The sequence below is a fragment of the Notamacropus eugenii genome, chromosome 5 (genome assembly GCF_028372415.1).
Source record: "Notamacropus eugenii isolate mMacEug1 chromosome 5, mMacEug1.pri_v2, whole genome shotgun sequence".
NCBI classification, from domain to species: Eukaryota; Metazoa; Chordata; class Mammalia; order Diprotodontia; family Macropodidae; genus Notamacropus; species Notamacropus eugenii.
Genome location: NC_092876.1, coordinates 382,165,339 through 382,186,884, shown reverse-complemented (window position 1 = coordinate 382,186,884; position 21,546 = coordinate 382,165,339). Strand labels below are relative to the sequence as shown.

The window sequence follows — 21,546 nt, the reverse complement described above, 5'->3', positions numbered from 1 at the left end:
TTTCCTCTTCTCGTGTGTGATGGATGCCTTTTTTCCCCTCTTTTTCCCATGGTGGTTTCGCCCAGTCCTCCTGTGGGCCCGGGCCGGGCTGGTGGCCCGAAAACAGCCCTCCCCAATCAGAGGCACAGTCCCGCTAACACAGTATCGATCGTCGGCCGTAACCGCATCCCGGGTTGCGGGAGGCAGGGACGCAGCTCCTTCGGGTGCGGGCGGACGCTCTCCCGTTTGTCCAGGCTTAGGGCGAGCTCCGCACGTCCTCCGAAGCCCTTCAAGTGTAGGGTTTCTACCTGGTGACCGGAGCTGTCAGGCAGGAAAACCCGTCTCTCCCCGACATCCTGGGTTTGGTTACCTCGTTTTTAGCGTGAACTTTGTTGCACCCTAACCGCCCTGCTCTCAGGTGAGGTAGAGCTGAGATTCTCTAACTTTTTGGAGTTCGGTGTCCTGTTCTTCTGTCACTCCCCCTTTCCTTTCTAAATGTGCTTTGTGCCACGGAGTTACCTCTTCAAATTAAAATGAATGCAATTCTACTTTGGAAAATTGCTGAGAATCTCCTTTATCCCTTGAGATAATGGGACCTTGATGTGTTGGGAAAGGATGACTGGAAATGAGAGCAACTATATTTTGGGGGGAAACTACAGAAAGAGAAGAATTTTAGAAACCGTTGGGGGATTTTTTTTTTTTAAAGAAAATTCATAGTAACTCCCAACAGCTAAAAGTGGTCAAATATTATTTCATTTCGTGAAGTTTCAACTTAGTGTAGTGAAGTTTGGGGCTCTTAATAAAATCAAGCCAGTTCAAATGTAAAACCAGCCAAGTTAGTATTGTTAGGCTCTTACTAGTAATGCTTCTAGAGAGAAATACATTTTAAAAGTGTGCATGTCTGTAGTGAAATCAAGTGAGTTTTTTTTTATTATCTGATACCTTGTCCCACCTAAAACAGCTTTTGAAACTTCAGGCTTCTTCTAAAGAGCCCAAAAGGAAGTGCTATGGGCCTTCAGTGCTTTAATTTTTTTTTTTTTTAAAGGACCTTGTATGGTCACTTTATGCCAGCTTCCTCCTACCTATACTAGAAAGGAAATACTCCTTGGCATTTTGTTACTTTGAAATAAACTTGAGGGGGAAGCCTGTTCCTTTGCTTCCTGATAACTATTGATTCAGGACTCTTTCCTCCTTCCTCCTCAGGCTCTCTCAAAGGTTTCTTAGTATTTTTGTTTGGATTCCTTAGAGCTCTGGGCTTAGAAACTAGTATAAAATGAGATCCAACTTTATACGTGGAAGAAATGCTTAATTTAAAGGTATTTTGGAAATCAGGTGAGATCATATTGTAATTTTAACCAAAAGCCCAAGCCACAGCTGTTTGAGAGCTATCAAGACTTAGACAGTGCTGGAATTGGTAGCACTGCTTGGAATGTAGAGCATTTTTAATTTTGCCCTTTCCTTATTTCTTTCAAATGCACAATGAATTTGATAATGAAAAAAGTTTAAATATTACTTTCCTTTGAGGAAACAAGATTATTTGAGGAGAATAATGTTTAAAAAAACCACCTGTTTTTGTTGTGGTGGTTATATTTTAGTGTGGAATTTATAGTGTAAGCATTGTGTTTACAATTGTTTGAATAGCATAAATAAGGCTTGATAAATGGAGTACCCAAAGGCGAACAACATGGAAGTATGTATTCTTATTTCTCTTTGCTGTAGTTGTTATAATACGTTGACCTTCTTCCCTTGATTTTTTGAAATTCTGCTGCAGAATTTTTGCCATAAAATGACTTTTTCATCCTTTCAAATACATTTTTTGTTGATTGTTAATCTAATATTCTTCTAAGGGTTGACTGAACCCTTGAACTGGGCATGTGTTAGTTAACTAAAGTCAGTGAATTAAAGTCAATATTTTAGGTTTTTGTAAAGTAAAACCATGTCTATGCTTTTTATATGAGACAATGTTTTTATAGTAAGTGAAAATGCAACTGGGGACAGTTTGAACTTCAGCTCCCATAATACCTTGCCAGAAATATGTATGGAATGTTAAGCAGGCCACAAACGTTTAAGTGGAGTCTCTGTTAAAGATTGTAATAGTAATGGTTGCAATTCCTCTTTTTCACAACACAATATTGCTCATTTTTTATTAGTTCCTGGTTATCCTTTAAGTTGTAATTAATTTTTATTATATGTTGGGAATTGTGCTGTCAAGCTGAGAATTTTCATATACGACTCGGTACTGTTAAGTCTTGTTTGGGGCACACTGGCAAGTAACGCTACCCCCAATCTCCTAAAGTTGGAGAATTTTGTTGTGGTGTTGTTGCCCCACCAAAACAGGTTTTAAATAGGGAGCTGACAGGAGAGAAGGCACATAAATCATATCTTTCTTAATAGAGTTAAGTTATAAAAGGAAAGATTAATAGAAAGGATTAAGCAAAACCAGTTGATTACTTCTGTACCATTCAAAGACATTTCATATGTAACTAAACATTTCAGTAGCATTAAAATCACTTTCAAAATTTAAGAATGTAAAAAAAAAGCTTTGATATTGGCTAAAGAGGATAAATTTTAGATAAATTTTTTCCCCTAGAATAGTTCCCATGCACTTACGATCTAGTGGGTTGACCATTAATGAATTATGGGAACTGAAGTTTCTTATTGTTGGTGTCAAAAAAAGAATTCATTCTTATATTAGAATCTTAGGCATGTGGCTAGAATATTATTCTTTAAGAAACAATACTTCATAGTTGTGCAAACAAAAACAAAAAACCCTGGTCTTCAAGCTTTCTGTGATGTGTTTTTTTTTTTTTTTTTGGTATCTGTTTTTGTAACAAGTTAACTAGAACTTTTATCTGAAAACTTTGAATTCAAAACTAATTTTGTGTGATTGAAAAAGGTTAATGTATAATTTACAAAATTAGCAGTTTCCTTAAATCACAGTTATAAGGATATAAGGATAACTTTAGTAACTAGAATTGCACTTACAGAGTATCAGGCAGTACTTAGAATTTATGTGAAGCCATAGAATCAACTTTATGTTTGTAAATGATTTCTGATACTCTGTTAGTTTCCAATGCATTGAAATTTTCTGATTCTTTATGAAAAGGAACTGTCTGTTAGTAAAGGAAATTTCTACTTCCATGACTTCCCCAGTCAGTGAAATCACAAGTCCACAGCCCTGGGCTTGAAATCAGAAAGACTCATCTTCATGAGTTCAGATCCAGCCTCAGACACTTACTAATCATGGGCTGGTAGACCTTGGGCAAGTCATTTTACCCTGTTTGCCTCAGTTTTCTCATCTGCAAAATGAGCTGGAGAAGGAAATGGCAAACCACTCCACTATCTTTGCCAAGAAAACCACAAAATGGGGTAAGGAAGAGTTGGACAGGATTGAAATAATAGAACAACAAAATTGTTTATGGTTAAGAGGTTGCAGGATAAAGCAGTTAAGATTATGATTTGGGGAACATAGTTTTGACTCAGTTCATGGTAGCCTTTGTGACATGCTGGATGGAGTCAGTCTTTGGGAATAGAAAAAGGTAGTCAAGTCCTCTCATATATGAACTGTGTGTTACTGTGCAAGTCATTACCACTTGGTGCCCTAAGCAACACTCAAAGATGATAAGTCGCTAAGAAAGTGCTGATATGAATTGGTAGAGGAAGTTTCCTCCACAGTGATTTCCTTATACCATTAAGATTGTTAGTTTGGTTCCTGATTGCTCTCTCTATGGTGATCTAGTATTTTAAATCACATTAGTTTTTGGTGGGTAAAAAATTTTGAAGTAAACAGTAGGCTATTTTGAGAAAAGTTTTGCTTCTTTTAATTGTTTAAGGCCACATTTCATGAGAGATTGTCTTGGTGGCATAACCTATTTGAGTCTTGATGTTCCTAACTGTAGCTCAAATTTAAGAAAGGCAGTACTGGAAAACTAAACATTTCATTGTAGAAATTGTAGGTATACCTTGGAGATTGAAGAGAAAACCTGTGGATAACACTGGTGTAAGGAGATAATCATAACACACATGTTAAAAATTTTCTGGTGTCAGCTTAGATAGAGGAATCAGAAAAACCTGAGTTCAAGTGTTACTTCTGATTCATGTTAGCTGTGTGTGATATTGGGCAAGTTACTTGGCATCTCAGTGTCCCAAGCAACTTTGTTCAGAACAGGTGCTGTCTGCATTAGCAGAGGGAATTTCCTCATTCATTATTCCTTATACAAATAAAATAACAAGCCTGATATTAAAAAAGTGAGCTACATTATCCATCACTTCATACATTAATCAAATTTATAGTAAACTGAGGCACTTTGAGCAGTTTTACTGTATTTTGCTTTGAAGGAGAAACTACGCATATATGTGCATGCACATATACAAATATCTTTGTACAAAAATACCTAAGTATGCTAATTTTATCTGTATATCTATAAGGGTTATCTGCAATAATCAAGTAGAAGACATAATTGCTATCCTCTTGGAATTTTAGTTTAAAATACACTTATAAATTTAACTTCTGGTTTAGAATGAACTTATAAAAATGTTTTCTATATTTGTCATAGTTCACTCTTAGTTTAAATGAAGTATTCCTAAAGAGTTGTCTGATACGCTGAGATTTATGTATTTGTTGGTATATACACACATATATGTTTGTATGTGTACATGCACACATGTATACATATTTGTACATCTGCACATATGTACATATATATGGGTCTACACACACACACACACACATACACACTATCTTTTCAGTGGTACAAGGAACTTCTAGGTGAGGAAACTCCCTTCTACCACTGCACCATCACTACTACTTATACACTGTAGTCTTAGTTGCCCAGAACATTAAGAAGTTTAGTGACATGGCCAGGATGGTGCAGTGTAGCCAGTATGTGTCAGAGTAGTGACTTTATAAGATTAGATCTTCCTTATCTTAAGGCTAAATCTCTACTCATTTTTCCACCATGGCTCTCTGGACTATCTGTAAAAATCTCCTTTGTGTTTGTATATAATTTTAGTGTTGGTTTTGATAAAATATACCTGCTCCTAAAATAATAGGAACGCCCAGCTCCAGGAATGGCTTCATTTAGGGTTTTCAACTACTACCATGTGTCATAACCCTTTTAAGAAAGAAGGGAAATTCATATCAAAAAATAAGTCCTAGTCATCTTGAAATACATAATTTCCTTTTCATGTTTCTCATTCTAGTTTTTAACACTGCAGTAAAGTTTATGTATCTTTTCTGGTAGATGATAATGTTGTGACTTTAGTGATACATTTTGAAAAGTTGGGGACTTATGTAGAAAAGACACTTCACTCTCGGTTGTTTTGTTTTGTTTTTTAAACCAACCTACCACAAAGAGAGTATGACTTGATGGAGAGAGAAATGGACTTGGAATCAGAAAGACCTGGATTCAATTCCTACTTCAGTACGTACTTGCTGTGTGACCTTGGGCAAGTCAGTTAACTCCTCAGTTGCCCAGGCAATTTTCTAAGACTAAATTTCAGAGAAGGCACCTTTCTGCATTGTTAGAAAAAGATCCTCACTGGGAACATGTACAGTGTTGAAATCACAGGTTCAATAAAAACAACAGCAGTAAAACAAAAAACGTCACCACTATCCCAATCAACATAGTAAAACTCTCAGATGAGAAAAATATAAATGAAATCTTGAGTTCAACTCACCCTACCCACTAGTGAAATTGGTGCATATTTATGCAATGCCTTCTATGTAGGGAATGCTGTGATAAAAGCTATCAAGAATTTAGCAAATGCAAAAGCAAGTTCCTAATTTTGGAAATAAGACAGAAATGAAAAATAAGCTAATTTAAATAATTGTTTATCATAAGTCTTAGATACCTCATAAAGTCCCACATGATCATCAAATGAATTAAACAAGCAATAATTGCAATAGGAGTTCCACAAAGGTAGAGATTGGCTCAAAAATAGTTCATAGCATCATTTTTCAGGTAAATGAATGAGTAAGATAGTATTTATTAAGTGTTTGCAATTTTCCAGGTTCTGCTCTAAATGCTGGGGAAGCAAATACAAAAATTACACTCTCTTCTCCCTGTGAGCTTATATTCTAAAAGGGTAAAAACAATGCTGAATAGGTGAGAGGTCACCAGGGAAAGATGAAGTCACAGAGAAAGCTAATGGAGCCATAGGACAATAAAAGAATGTGCTCTTTCTAGAAAGCAACAAGCATTTATTTGGCACTTACTGTATGCTAGCCTCTCTTAAACACTGAAGATACATAGAAAGGCAGAAAACAGAGCCTCCTCTTAAAGAGCTCACATTCTAATGGAAGACAGAATGTAGGAACAAGTATGTACAAACAAGATATATGAAGGATAAATTAGAGAGACAATCTTAAAAGGAAAGAATTAGCATTGAGACCAGGAAAGACTTCTTGAAGGTGGGATTTTGGCTGGAACCTGAAGGAAATCAAGGAACTGGAAATAAGGAAGTGAGAATTCCAGTCATTGGGTACAGTCAGTACCCAAGAAAATGCAGAGCCAGGAAGTGGAGACCATTGTCACTGGCATATATGGAAGGGGGAAGAAGGTGTAAGAAGTCTGGAAAGTTGGGAATGGGTCAGGTTATGAAAGGTTTTAAAAGCCAAATGGAATTTTATATTTGATCCTTGAGGTAAAAAGGAGTGATTGGAGTTTATTTAATAGGGTTATGATGTAGTCTGACCTGTGCTGTAGAAAGATCAGTTTGAGTGGAGAATGGACTAGGTGGTGGAAAACAAATGACAGCTCAGCAGTGTTGATTGGTTATTGTTTGCTGAGCAAAGAGGTTGTGTAGGCCAGGGTCTCACATTGCATCGTGGGCCATCTCCAGCCGGCCTGATGACTATCAGACCACTGGATCCGGAGGGCTCAGGAGAAGAAAGTAAAGCTGGTGACCTTGCACAGCCCTCCCTCATTCAAATCAAAGTCAACTGCAAGTCATGTCATTATCTTGATGTCATGGTCCTCTTCAAGAGTGAAGGACAAACACAACAACTGTGTGTTTACGTTTGGGGGAGAGGAGTGGGAATGTGGAGAGTTCTGGAGCAGTGCAGTGGTACGAAGGTAGCTGAGATGTAGTGAAGTCTTCCAACTTAACATTGCCTCAGGATGGCAACTGGAGATCTGTTTAAAAGAGTGCACCTCTAGGACTACCCACCTTGAAAGGCTTTTGGTGGAATGGCAGAGAGATAGAAATGTTATGATTCAAGGTGGCTATGTGATTTGCTCCAGTGTTGGTCATCATTATTACCCAACATTTATTTGAATGCCTTCTGTAGGAAGGTCTTTAATTGAGGAGTCAGGATTTGAATAGAGTCTTGAAAAATGAATAGTCTTTGAGTCTTCAAGAAGGATGGTGATATCAGAAATTAGTCTTAGGGAGAAAAAGCGAGTTCAAGCTCTAAGGCAGTGAAGTGTAAGATGTATTTGAGCTTTTTGGTTATGTAGACCACTTTAGAGCTTTTATAGTGGGGAAGAGTGATAGGCACAATGGTACAAGATAATATTTGGAGTCAAAGGGTGACTTAGATTCATTCAGATGCTGGCTTTGCTACTCACTCCCTACACAGCCTTGAACAGATTGCTTCGATTTCTGGGCTTCTGTTTTCTGATCTTTTAGTTAAATGGATTAGATTAGACTAGGAGAGTGTTACTTTGTCTTTTGTCTTTTTAGGACCCAGGAGCTAAGAATGAGTTTCACTTTTTAAAATACAATAAAACTTTATTTAAAAATATAAAAAAGAAAACTCCACCATTCTTAGTTTCAAATTACCATTTTATGTTCCCTACCCAAAACGTAGCTTTTCTTCTCAACATCTCTATATCATTAATGGTTTTAATGTCTTACTAGTCACCCAGTCTTAAAACCCAGTCTTAATTCTTCTCTTTAGGGTGATTTTCCCTTTAAAATGTCAATATATGTATATCTCTGTTTTGTCCTTCTCACGTAGCTCAGTCCCTAGTTCAGCACCTCATCAAATCTCTATTGGTTTATTGCAATAACTTCTTACTACTTCACCTGAAGGCTCAACTATTTCCCATTTATCTTCCACACAGTCATCAAATTGATATTAGTATTTTATTTTTTAAAAAATGTCTTTTAAAATTTGTTTTATATTTATAACTACATATATAATTGATAATACATAATTATATATAATACATAAATATATAAATAATATATAACAAATATAATATATAATTATATGTAATATATAATTTATAGTATAAATATATAATTACTATGTTTACAAATTATGTTTATGAATATTTTATATTTATAGTATTTTATTTAGTATCTTCTACACAGCCATCAAATTGATATTAGTATTTTTTCCAATTACATGTAAAGGCAATTTTTAACATTCTTTTTTTCAAATTTTGAGCTGCAAATTATCTTCCTCCCTCCCACACTACCCCCCTCCCTAAGCAATTTGATGTAGGTTATAGATGTGCAATCATGTAAAACATATTTCCTTATTAGTTCTGTTGTGAAAGAAACAAAACAGGCCAAAAGAATAGAACCACAGAAAAAAAAAGAAAATGAAAATAGTATGCTTCTGTCTGCATTCAGATTTCATCACTTCTCTGCATGTGGATAGCATTTTCCATCATGAGTACTTTGGACAAATTGATAGTCTTTAAGTAAAGGTCTGAACACATTGCTCCTTGCTACCTTTCGAATAAGATGTAAGCTCCCAAGCTTGATCTAACCTATATTTCCCAACTTGTTTCATATCATCCCTTGTGTACTCTACTTTCCAACCAGCCAATATTCCATCAACCACTTCCATACTTTTCCTGGAATGCTTTTTCTTCTCACCTCTATCTCATTGAATTCTTTCTTCCATTTAGGGCTTAACCCAAGTGCCACTTCCTACATTAGAAGCCTTTCCTGGTCCCCCGCAATGACTCTATTTACTTATATGTGGTTTCTCCCTAAAAGAATATTTTCTTTTTGAGGTCAGGAAGTGCTTGCATTTTTTTTCTTTTTATCCACAGCACCTAACTCAATTTCAGTCTCCCCCAACCCCCGTTTTTAAAACCTGACTTCTTTTACTGGTTTATCAATATCTATCTTATCAATGGTATGTCAGCAGAGATTTTTATCTGCACTGCACCTGAGATAATCTCGGGAGAACTGTCTAGAAAGCTTAAGAAGATTACCCAAATTTTCACTGTCAGTGTGTCAGAGATAGGAGTTGAGCAATAGTCAGTGTTCCTGATCCTAGCTCTCTGCTGCTAAGGCTAGCCCTCTGTCCACTAGGACTGGCACATAGTAGGTGCTTAATAAGACTTGTTGAATTTCCTTGAGCTAAAATATCATTCAATCCTTCTGGTTGAATTCTCATTTCCACTGCCTAGTTTATGGCCTTATCATGCCATTTCTGTACTTCTGTGATAATGTTCTTTCTACCTGGTTTCTTTGTGTCCATTCAACTGAAACTGCTCTTTCCTAAGAGAAACCTTAGGCCCTTTCATAATCCTCATCCCTCTTGAACTCTCTGGCATTTGACACCATTGTTCATCGTCTCCTTCTAGTTACCCTCTCCTCTGGATTTTAATAATTCCCTTTCTTCTCTCTTGTTTCTCTTATCATGACCTGACCATTTCTTCTTGGTTTTCTTTACTGGATCTTTGTCCATGTCAAACCTACTAACTGTGGGTGTCTTTTAAGGTTCTATCATAGGACCTTTTCTTTCTTCTCTCTGTATCATGTCCTTTCATAATCCCATTAGCTTCCATGGTTTAAATCATCATTTTTGGACTGTTTCTGTTTTATTTATCCAACCTCAATCTCTCTCATGAGCTTCGGTTTTACATCACCAATTGTTTTTTGGTCATTTTGAGCTGGATGTTCTATAGATGTCAAATTCAGCATGTCTAAAAATGGACCTCATGATCATTTCCCCCAAATCCTCCAGTTTCCTTATTTTTGTGTAGGGTACTGCCATCTGGTCACCTACGTTAGCAAACGGTGTAAACCTTGACTTATCACTTTTTCATACCCCATATAACCAATTAGTTGACAAATGTTTTCATTTTTAATCTCATTTTTACAACATCTTTTATAGGTCCTCTTCTTTCCACTCATAGCTACCATGCTAGTTGAAATTCTTATCATCATTGGATTTGTGCAGGTGCTTTCTAATTATTCTTACTAGTTGAAATCCTTATCTCTGGATTTGTGCAGGAGCTTTCTAATTATTCTTACCTGCCTCAGGTCTATCCACTCCAATTCATCAACCACTAGATGAACCACAGTGGTTCACTATTACTTCTGGGATCAACTATAAACTCCTTTGCTTGACTTAAAGCCTTAATCCTTCTTATCTTCTCACTGACACATATCTCTTCCACTTACCGTTGGGCTACTTAGTGTTTCTTTCACAGCTGTCTTCCATCTTCCCTGCGTTAGGAACTGTCCATCCCCCACACCTGGAATGCCCTTCGTCTTCATCTCAGCTTCCTGGAATCCCTGGCTTACTTCAACACAGCACAAAAAACACAAATGCCCCCTGCAGGACTCCTTTCCAGTCCCCCTGTCCAGTTCTAGTCTCTTCCACTCTTAGAATCTGTTCGTCCTTTGTTTTCTAAGAAGACCATGACATCAGAGAAATGAAATGATGACATAACTTGCCCTTGACTTTGTTTTGAGTAATGGAGGGCTGTGCAAGGTCACCAGCCTCACTTTCTCCTCCTGAACCATCTGGGTCCAGTGACCAAATATTCATCAAGATGACTGGAGATGGCCCGGGATGCAATGAGACACCTTGGCCTTTTTAGACTGGCCTTTTCAGGTACTCACGGAGAGGGAGATAATGCCCATTTCTCTCCCACTCTTAGAATACCTTCTTTCTGAATGTATTTCAGTGTTACCTACTTATATCCATGTTGCCTCCCCTTTAGAACATAAACTTTTTGAGGTTAGTTACTGTTTTTGCTTTTCCTTATATCCCTCCTCCTTAACACAGTTCCTGGCAACCAGAAAATGCCTAATAAATAATTGTTGATTGATGATCCCTGCTCAGAAATGTCTAGTAATTCTCTTTTGGCTAGAAGATAAAGCTAAGTCTCTCTAACTGGCATTCTTAGTTCCCCACAGTCTAACCCCAACCTTTCTTTCCTGGCATGATGTAGGATATAGAGGGCAAACAGAGGACTCAGGTAGACCTGGGTTCAAGTTTAGCCTCCAAATGGTACTGGCTGTGTGTCTTAACCTCTCAGTGCTCTAGGGCCCCCCTTTTAAGACTATACATTTCTGAGAAGGTACCATTCTTCCCTGGTAGAGGAAATTCCTTATGAGGAAGGGAGAATTATGGGTAGATTTGAGTGGTGAATGATTTTTCCAGGTCAATTAGAGGCTATTCCTCTATTCTGTGAATGAGGTGATATATTACTTAAATGGAGGATAGTCAAGGAAGTGGTAGTTTGATATATCAGAAAAGAAAAATCAGCTTGTCATCATTATTTTAATATCATGATGGTGGTGGGAATTATGGAAGGATAGTAAGATATTTCAAGACTGTGATACTGGGAAAATGGTGGTACTATTAATGTTTTGGTAATTAGGCATTTTCATTCTCTTTGGTCTCTAATATATTAATCCTGCTAATAACCAATGTTCTGAATTGTACCACAGTAAGATGAATTATTTTAAGAGTACATAGTAATAAAAGCATTCATAAGAAAAGAGCTCATTCTGCCTCAGTTACCCCAGATGTAATATAAGGGCTACTAGATATCTAAGACCCTTTCTGCCTTCTAGATTTTATAGTTGTGTGTGATTTCACACTTTCTGCTAGGGAATGTATAAAGATGCACTAACTCTGGGATCTGAGAACCCTCTCCCCCCAAATCCTGCTTTTTGACGCTGTTTGTGTGACTTTGTGCAAAATATTTATTAACCTCCAGGGCCTCAGTTTCTTCAATAAAATAAAGGGGTTGGACCAGATATACTTTAAGGTTCCTTCCATCTCTGAGTCTAGGATCTGCTTACCTGCTAGTTCCCTTCCTCCCTCAAATTTAACTTGTATTTAATTCTTATATGTTTGTTTGTGTACATGCTGTCTCCTCCAATAGATCTCTTTGAGGTTCTATTCATTTTTGTCTGTGTATACCCATCACCTAGCTAATAGTAGGTGCTTAATAAATGCTTATTGATTGATAAATTCATTTTCATAGTGTTTTGTTTCTAAAATTTAGGCTAGAATTTTATCCATATTGATGCAAAGTGGAATATATTTAAAAAGTCAAGTTAAGATAACAGGCATTGAATTCCTGCTGATGGATCAGGCACTGGATTTGAGAACAGGAAGGACAAGAATTTTTTTTATAAAAACATTTATTTTAAAAAACAACAACTCTCATTTAGCTAGGTGGCACAGTTGGTAGGTAAAAGAGCACCAGACCTGGAGTTGGAAAGACCTGAGTTCAAATCTAGCCTCAGATCCTAATTGAGTGACCCTAAGAGTAAACATCTGTTTGCCTCAGTTTCCTCATCATTAAAATTGGGATAATGATAGCACCTACTTCCCAGGATTGTTTTAAGGATCAAATGAGATAATAATTGTAAAGCAGTGGGTAGTAATAGTACAAGAACAAATAGTGTGAGATGGGGAAAGCGCCTTAGAGTCTAGACTTCTGTGGCTAAATGATGAGCACATTAATCACACCTTCACATTCTTTTTCTCTGAATAAACTATGTGGTAAAACTAGCAATACCTGAAGCTGTCTACCGTACAGAAAATATAGGTACATATTTCTGTAGCCAGAATATGTTTTTACAATGTTTTCTTTTACTACCAACCAACCTAAATTTGTTGGAGATTTCCTAAAATAAGAATAACGTCTGACATTTAAGTTGGATTTGGTGCCTTTTCCATATTATCTCATGGGTTAATGTGCCCCAGGTGGTGCTTGATGTTTGTAGGGGTTAACAGTTTATATTGCTCTCCAGAATTCCAGGAATTCAACTTTGTACTCTATTTGTAGAGAGGACTGGCTGAATTGAATGCAGAGAAGATACTGATTTTGCTTTCCTGTTGGGGGAGGGAGAGGGTTGGCCCTTGAATGCATGGGGAAGAGACATACTGTTTTAGCTCAGTTGTGGTCAGTCATCCTGAAAAGGTACGTCTATGGCATAAGGTAATGTCTCCAACTTTTTTCATGAGATACCGCCCTGAAGTGAAAAGAGTGCATTTTTTAGCTAAGTCTCTGTCCTCAAGGCTATGAGGGGATACTGCTATATGTCCCTCTCCCCTTCCTAGTAGCAGATAAGTTTTTTCTGGGCCAAACTTTTTTATTTCTTGCCTTTGTTATCCTCATAACCTAGCACCTAGCATAGTTATGCTCTTTGAATTGGTTCCATGAAAGCAAATTGGTAGAGTTGGCCTTGAAGACTGAATGATTGAAAATGATCAGCAGTTGGAATCTCTGCTATATATAGCAGAATAGAGGACAGTCATCTTTTTCAACTGGCACCATGTGTATTCCACTTGGTGGCTGAGGTAACTAGATTTACCTTCCAGTTTGGGATAGTCTGTCTAAATGAAAGATAGAGCAGAGATGATAGAAGTCACAGAAGTATAGAATAAAGTTTTAAGAATTTCCCTTAAGCATGTAACAGTAAGACTTTTTTTCCCCTTTAGGTCTAATCTGACCTTTTTTCTTCTGATTTGTGCAGTTCTTTGTTTATTTGTCTGTTTTATATTAAGATAGGGTACTCCCCACAATACCTTATTCATGGTAGGGGCTCAGTAAATATTTGTTGTTCTTGATGATCACAATACAAATGATAATGTAGATACTTTGGAATTCTTAATTCTAGAGCTATGCAGTTAGAATTTCACTTCTGAAATTCCAGATACCTACTGTGTTGTTTTGTGACTGGAGGATTGCTCCTATCTTCCTTGAAAAGTTACCTTTGACCAATTTTTATCTTGCTTTGTGGGCTTACTCTTTTTTTCCCTTGAAATCATTATGCACTCTTTAAATAGGAGTGTAAGATAGCAGTTCTCCTGAGAAGCTTCAGTTAGTTAGAGGTTAAAGGTCACCAATTCTTCCAGGATGGTTTTTTGGAAAGACATATATAGCTGAACTGGATGGAATTCCTAAATAGGTGGAACTGTAAGGCAATTGAAGTTATTCCACTGGAGCATGTTTTGACCCTCTGTGAAGGAGAAGGGAATGGGACTGGAGTGTTTAATAATGGTGAATGTTAATAATAGCCAGTTGCTAGTCATCAAACATTTATTAAGCTCCTCCTATGTGCCAGGCACTGTGCTAAATTCTGGGCATAAAAGGAAATGTAAAATAGTCCTAGTTCTCAAGAAGCTCACAGTGTAATGGGGCGAACAACAAACAAACTATATATAGAATAAATTAGGAATAATCCACAGAGAGAAGGCACTAGAATTTCTTAATTCTAGGGATGAAGAAAGGCTTCTTGTAGAAAGTGGGATTTAGCTGAGACTTAACAGAAACTTAGGAAGCCAGGAAAGCCAGGAGACAGAGATGAGGGAGAGCATCCCAGGTATAAGGGACAGCCAGTGAAAATGGCCAGAGTCAGGAGAATGGAGTGTCTAGTTTAAGGAACAGTAAATCAGTCATTATTACTGGATTAAAGGGAGGGGTGCTTATGGGAAAGCTTTGAAATTTCGGTAATTTAAGGCATCTGCCCCTCTAGGAACTTACTGTCTAGACCAGAGGTGGGGAACCTTAGGCTTTTAACATTTCAAGTAGGACTGCAGTTAAACCATCCTCCACAGAAACTCTAGCCACATGTGCTGGATGGTCAATGGTATACAAGGGATCTTAGGGGTGCAGTGGCTCTAGTGTTGGGCCAAATGTCAGGAAGATTCATCATCCCAAGTTCAAATCCAGACTTATTACCTGTATTACCCTGGACCTCAGTTTCCTCATCTGTAAAAATGAGCAGGAGAAGTAAATGGCAAGCCACTCCAATATCTTTGCCAAGAAAACCCCAGTGAGGTCACAGAGAGTCAGACACGACTGAAAAATAACAACAGCATTCAAGGCACCTTGTTTGACAACAGCATAATTGCTTATAATAAGAATTTATATAGATATTTATGGATTTTTATATAGATTTTTATAGATATTACCTGTCATGTATGTTAGTATTATAATAATAATTATAGCTGGTATTTATTTAGTGCTTACTATGAGCCAGGCACTTTGCTAAGTGCTTTACAAATGCTATCTCATTTGATTCTCACAATAACCCTGCCAGATTGAGGAAGCTGTGGCAAACAGAGTCTTAAGTAACTTGTTCAAGGTCATACAGTCAGTAAGTGTCTGAGGTTGAATTTCTGGAGTCAGATCTTCCTGGGTCTATTGACCATGACATCTAGTATCTAAATAGATGCTCTCTGTTGCTGCTGATATTTCATCTGCAAACAGTACATGTTGTACTACTTTCATTTCTTACTGGTTTTTTCCTTACTATCCATCCATTCCATACCTTCTTTCTCCCTGCTTTTTCCCTTTCCCCATTAGTTTTTGAGATATTCCTGCTGTTAACCACAGAATGTCTACAGTATTTTTTCTCTATTAGAATGCTTCCTTTATATTTGTTTCTGCCTCAATATTATGTATCATATCTAGTGGATACTTGATAAATAATGAATGCATGAATGAACAAATAATTGACATTAGGGGTAGTTTTTTTTAAAATAATGTTTCATTTTTTCCTAATTTCATGTGATTTTGAGTTCCACATTCTCTCCCTCCCCATCTGCCCCAGCCTCGATATAGCCTTTGACATAGGTTATACATGTACAATCATGCAATCATATTTCCATATTAGTCATGCCATGAAAGAAAACAGACCAAAAAGGAACCCATGGGAAAAATAAAGAAAGTGAAAATAATATGCTTCAATCGTCATCCAGACTCTATTAGTTCTTTCTTTGGAAGTGGATAGCATTTTTTTATCATGGGCTCTTTGGAATTGTCTTGGATTGTTGTATTGCTGAGAATAGCTAAGTCATTCGCAGTTGATCATAGTACAATATTATTGTTAATGTGTACAGTGTTCTCCTAGTTCTACTGACTTCACTTTGCATAAGTTCACATATCTTTCCAGGTTTTTCTGAAATTGTTTTGTTCATCATTCCTTAGAGCTCAATAGTCCTCCATTACAATCATGTACCACAACTTGTTTAGCCCTTCCCCAATTGATAACCATCCCCTCAATTTTCAGTTCTGTGGCATCACAAATAGAGCTGCACCAAATGTTTTTTTTACATATAGGTCCTTTTCTAAGGGGTAGTGTTTTAGAATAGATGAGTCAGTATAGTGTTTGTTGGTATGAAAGTTATTTACATAATGAAATTATTTTGCTTGGAATTAAATTCCTCCTTTTTTCCTCTTAGGATAACTTATTTTCTTCAAAATTCAGCTGAAATATCACCTTCTACATGAAGACTTTATGGTACCCTCCCCAGCTGGTAGTGCCCTCCTTCCCAAAACCACCTTGCATTTATTTTGTATATGTTCTATATGCTTCCATATTTATTTTCTATATAATTTACATTCCTCTGTCACATAGATATCTTCTCCTCCATTACTTTGTGAGCTTCCTTGAGAGCGGAGGCTATCTTTTTACCTTTCTTTGCAAACCACAGGGCTTAGCACAGTGCCTGGCACATAGTAGGAATTTAATAAGTATTTGTTGACTACCGTATTGAATGTATGACCCTTGACAACTACTTACTCTCACTGCTCTGGGCAATTCTGGAAGGCAAGATTTCAGAAAAGGTGCTTATTTGAATTGGAAGAGGGAAATGCAATCAGAGGTTCAGTCTTTTTCTTTCACGATACTTGCAAATACCTTCAGCCTTTAAAGATTATATCTTTCTGTTTTATGCCTTGCCTGATATTGATAGTAACCAAAAGATCATTGAGCAAAGTTATCTTTGTAGTTACATCTTAAGGAATCTTGTGTAGTTTTAATATGCATCAGGCGGGCTTTATTGGAGGAGAGCTTTTAAGGATGTTTTATTTTACTTAGTAGCATGCTTTTTGGGGTATCAGAAAATAAGTAGAGTGGGACCTCTCATTTCTTATACCTCTTAGTCACTACGTAACTGAATTTTGATCTTCTGTAAATATTCATCTATGAATGGATGAATAAAAAAGTATTTATTAAATGCTTCCTGTGTGCAAGGCAGTTCCATTCTCCTTGCATTGATAGCTATGTGCTGACAATACAAATGCAAAAAGCTAGACTACCTCTGTCTTCAAGGAGCTTACATTCCAATGGGGGACACTATCCCCTTGTTATCATTTACATAGGAAACTTTTTACACATACTACTTCATTTTGTCTTCACAAATGCCTTGGTGGGAGGGAGGTGCAATTATTACCCTTGTTTTGCATATGAGAAGTTACAAGTCGAAGTCTGAGGCTGGATTTGAACTTGTGTCTTTCTGACACCAGGTTCAGTCTCTATCTCCTACATTATCTACTTATGAAAATTCAGGACATAGAAAGAACTGGTGGCCAGGCATTGGTGTTTTGATCTGGGAAATGCCATTGATGGTTAGTGGAGACTATAGTGTAGCTCACTAATACACACTTTGCAGGAATGTGAATATAGATTTTCAAAGCTAGAAGGAGGTATGCGATAGTATGGCATGAAGATAGTTTGTCTCATGGAGATTCTGGGCTTTGAACCTGTTCAGGTCTACATGGCTTTAGGCTGGAAACTAAAAGACGCTGTTGGAAGCAAAGGGTGGATCATCAGTTGGAACACTTGTTAATTCTTTTCAAATTTTCATCAAGGATACTCTCGATTTATATGTAAACCATTCCTTTTTTTTTTTTTTTTTTTTTTAGCAGAGAGAGGAAAGTAGGTATATGCATTTATGGTTATTGAGGTTATTACTAATAAGTAATCTTTTTGTTGTTATAATACAGTTCATGACCTTTTCCATTCTTTTGGAATCTTTTTATCTTTGTAATAGTTTAAAAATGGATCTGTGAGCATCCTGAAGGAACAAAAATGAACATTGTATAATGTTGCATTTCAGAAGTCATTTAAAGATCTTGCTGTGCTTTGGGTTCATTGTTGCAAAGACCAACAGCTACGTGAAAGTGCTTATAAAGTGTTCTAATAGAACGCTATGAATTTGGAAACTGAAATAGCTGATATTTTAATGACAGGTTTTTTTTTTTCAACTTAAATGGTATGGCTAAAGAATTAGCAGTACTTTAAAAATAGAATGTTTTCTAAGACTTTTCCTAATATTTGTAATATTTTTTCTTACACTTTGAACCAGATTGGTGGGGGTGAAGGGTTGGGGAAGGGAACAATGGCGAGTTAAAGAAGGAAAATGTTAACTGTAACAATTAGCAAAAGAGTTTTTTTTTGTGGAATCATTTAGTATTTATTGAAAAAGGAGAGAAGGCTACCATCTTCCAAAACTCCTTTCTTGATATTTGGTTATTAATCCATTTTCAAATTTTTAATACTTTCAATTTTATGATTTTCTTTTAGATAAAAGAAACTGAATAACTAAACCTACCAATCCACATTTATTAAGCACCTAGTATATAGAAGATATTAGGGATGAAAGTACAAAGAATGAAACAATCTCAACTTAAATTCTATTGATAGGAGAGATAACAAACACACATAAAACATAGAGTGAAAATATAACATTAGTAAACACTCATGAAAAGTAGTGAAATGCAAAGTATTTGGGGAGAGAGGACACTAGTATTTTGGAGGGATCAGGGACAGCTTCATGCAAAAGATAGTGCCTGTGCTGCATCTTAGAGGGAAGATAGAGACACTGAGGTCGAGATAAGGAGGGAGGGCATTTCAGGCATGGGGGATGGCTAGAGCAAAAGCAGAGAAAAAAAGACATGCAGTGTTATGAATGAGGAACAGAGAGAAGATGAAGTCTGGCTGGATCTCAGAGGGGATAGTAAGGTTGAAAAGTTAGTTAGTTGTGTAGGTCTTTAAAAGGTAAAAAGAGGAGTTTATATCTTAGAGGTGATAGGGAGCCAGTGGAATTGATTCAACATCGGAGTCACATGGTTAGATCTGTGATCAAGGAAAATTGCTTTGGCAATATTGCAGAGAAAGGTGAGAAACTTAAGGCTGGGAGACAAATTAGGCTAGTGCAAGAGGTAATAAAGGACTGAACTAAAGTAGAACTTGAATGGAGAGAATGAATTAGATGTGAGAGATGTCCTCTGACTCCAGGTATTACTACTACTCCAGGTACTACAGCGCTTGATACTGCTTCCTGTGGTGTAGTCACTTTGAGATAATATTGTTCCATATACCAGCTGAAGCAATAAGGGGGGGATGAGTTTTCATTATCAATACCCCAAGTGCTAAAATATCATCATCCATATTGTTTAGAGAATGGAAGGAAGCACAAGAAAGAAAGCAGAAAGGGTTAATTAAGAAGAGTACTTGCCACAAACAAGATGGCAATGGGTAAGGAATGAGAAGAATGGGAATGCTGCTTTATTGAACAAGACCACCTTCGTCTTATTTCTTAGAATGATTTTAAGAGAGAATCCTGAGCAAGAAGATAACAAAAGATTAGATTTTTAGAGTGCTGAAGAAGTAACCAAGGATTTTCTTTGTATTACACTTGCAAGGATTTTCTTTGTATTACACTTGCAAGGTAGGTTGTAATTGTTTCTGTGCCTTGTCATAGTAGATGCAATATATATTGAGCAAATACTCATCTATAGAGTTGAAATTATCCTAGCATCTGAATAATTCTAATATTTTATTCCTTGCCTTTCTTACTTTCCTTGCCTTTAGCATTAAAACTTCAGTGACAAATTAGATTAAATACTTGACTTCTGGATTTTTTCTTTTATATTAAATACTAGACTGATTTTAAACCCTAACATTTACCTAATCAAGAATGGGTAGACACTGTAGATAAGCCTGTTCAGTAGCCTAACCACACTAAAGGCCTTCAGGCCACTTGAAATGACCAGTACAATTGACAGGGAAGCTTGCCAAGAGTCTGATGTTATCATTGTTTAGGAACAGTGCCAACACTAAATAGAGAATATCACCATATAACAACCTGGTATTAATTATTGGATAAAAGTATGCTTGTTTTCACTAATAGGATCAATATCAATTGGGATGAAGATTGTGGGGTGTGTGTGTGTGTGTGTGCGCGTGTGTGTGCGTGTGCGCACATGCGTATGCGTGTGCGTGTGGAATGGTTCACCAGTGTAGTAGTTTATTTTAGTTTATTCATTCGTTCATCTTTTTTGAGTTTTCTTTTCTTTTTTCATTCATTTTTATTTTATTTTCAGTTAGGGAGTCTTCTTACCCCCTCCCCTACCAGTTAAGATGAAAGCAACTGCAAAACTCATTAAAAATGAGTCAGGCAAAAACAAATGTCTGTATTACCCATATTTCAACAAAAAGAATAAAAAGAAAGAAAGCGAAGAACTATGCTTCTGTCTGCATTCTAAGTCCATAAGTTTTCCATCTGGATAGCACTTTTCATCATGGGTCCTTTGGAACAGTGGTAGGTTATTGTGTCGATTAGAGTTACTGTCTTTCACAGTTAATTATCTTGACAATATTGCTGTTACTATGTAAATTGTTCTGGTTTTGCTCACTTCACTTTGAATCAGTTCATATAAGTCTTCCCAGATTTTTCTGAAACCATCCTCTTCATCATTTCTTGTAGCACAGTAGGATTCCATTACTTTTATATGCCATAACTTGTTCAGTCACTCCCCAATTAAGGGGCATTCCTTCAGTTTTTTATTCTTTTAATACCACCAAAAGAAGAGCTGCAATGAACATTTTTGTACATATAGGTCCTACCATTTTTTTCTTTGATCTCTTTGAGGTATAAACCTAATAGTGGTATGTCTGGGTCAAAAGGTATGCACAGTTTAATAGCTTCAGGTGCATAGTTTCAAATTGCTTTCTTTTTTTCAGTCTGTGAAGGAATTTTTTTTTCTTACGTGTGAAGTCATACAAAACATATTTATGCATTAGCCATGGAGCAGAAAATGCAAGAAAAATAAAGTGGAAAACAATATGCTTCAGTCTGCACAAAGTTTATCACTTCTCTCCCTGAAAGTAGATAGCATTTTTTGTAACAAGTTCTTAGGAATTGTCTTGGATACTTGTATTGATTAGAGTAGCTAAGTCTTTCACATTTGATCATCTTTACTGTATTACTGTTTCTGTGTATAATGTTCTCCTGGTTTTGCTCAGTTTACCTAGTACATATAAGTCTTCTCAGGTTTTTGTGAAACCATCCTGCTTGTCATTTCTTATAGCATGATAGTATTCCATAACAATCATATACCACAACTTGTTCAGTCGTTTCCCAAATGATGGGCATCCCTCAATTTCCAGTTTTTTGCCACCACAAACATGTTTTTGTACATATCAGTTTTTTTCTTTGATCTCTTCAGGATATAGAGCTCATACTGGTATTGCTAGGTCAAAGGTTATACAATTTTATAGCTCTCTGGACATAGTTCCAAAGTGTTCTCCAGAATGTTTGAATGAGTTCAT

The 21,546-nt window shown here is 36.6% G+C and overlaps 1 protein-coding gene across 3 annotated transcripts in view; it reads left to right on the top strand.

Moving 5' to 3' along the window:
- Window positions 1–21,546, top strand: part of WWC3 (WWC family member 3) — a 204,927-nt gene that overhangs the window by 877 nt on the left and 182,504 nt on the right. The gene's annotated exons all lie outside the window — the stretch shown is intronic.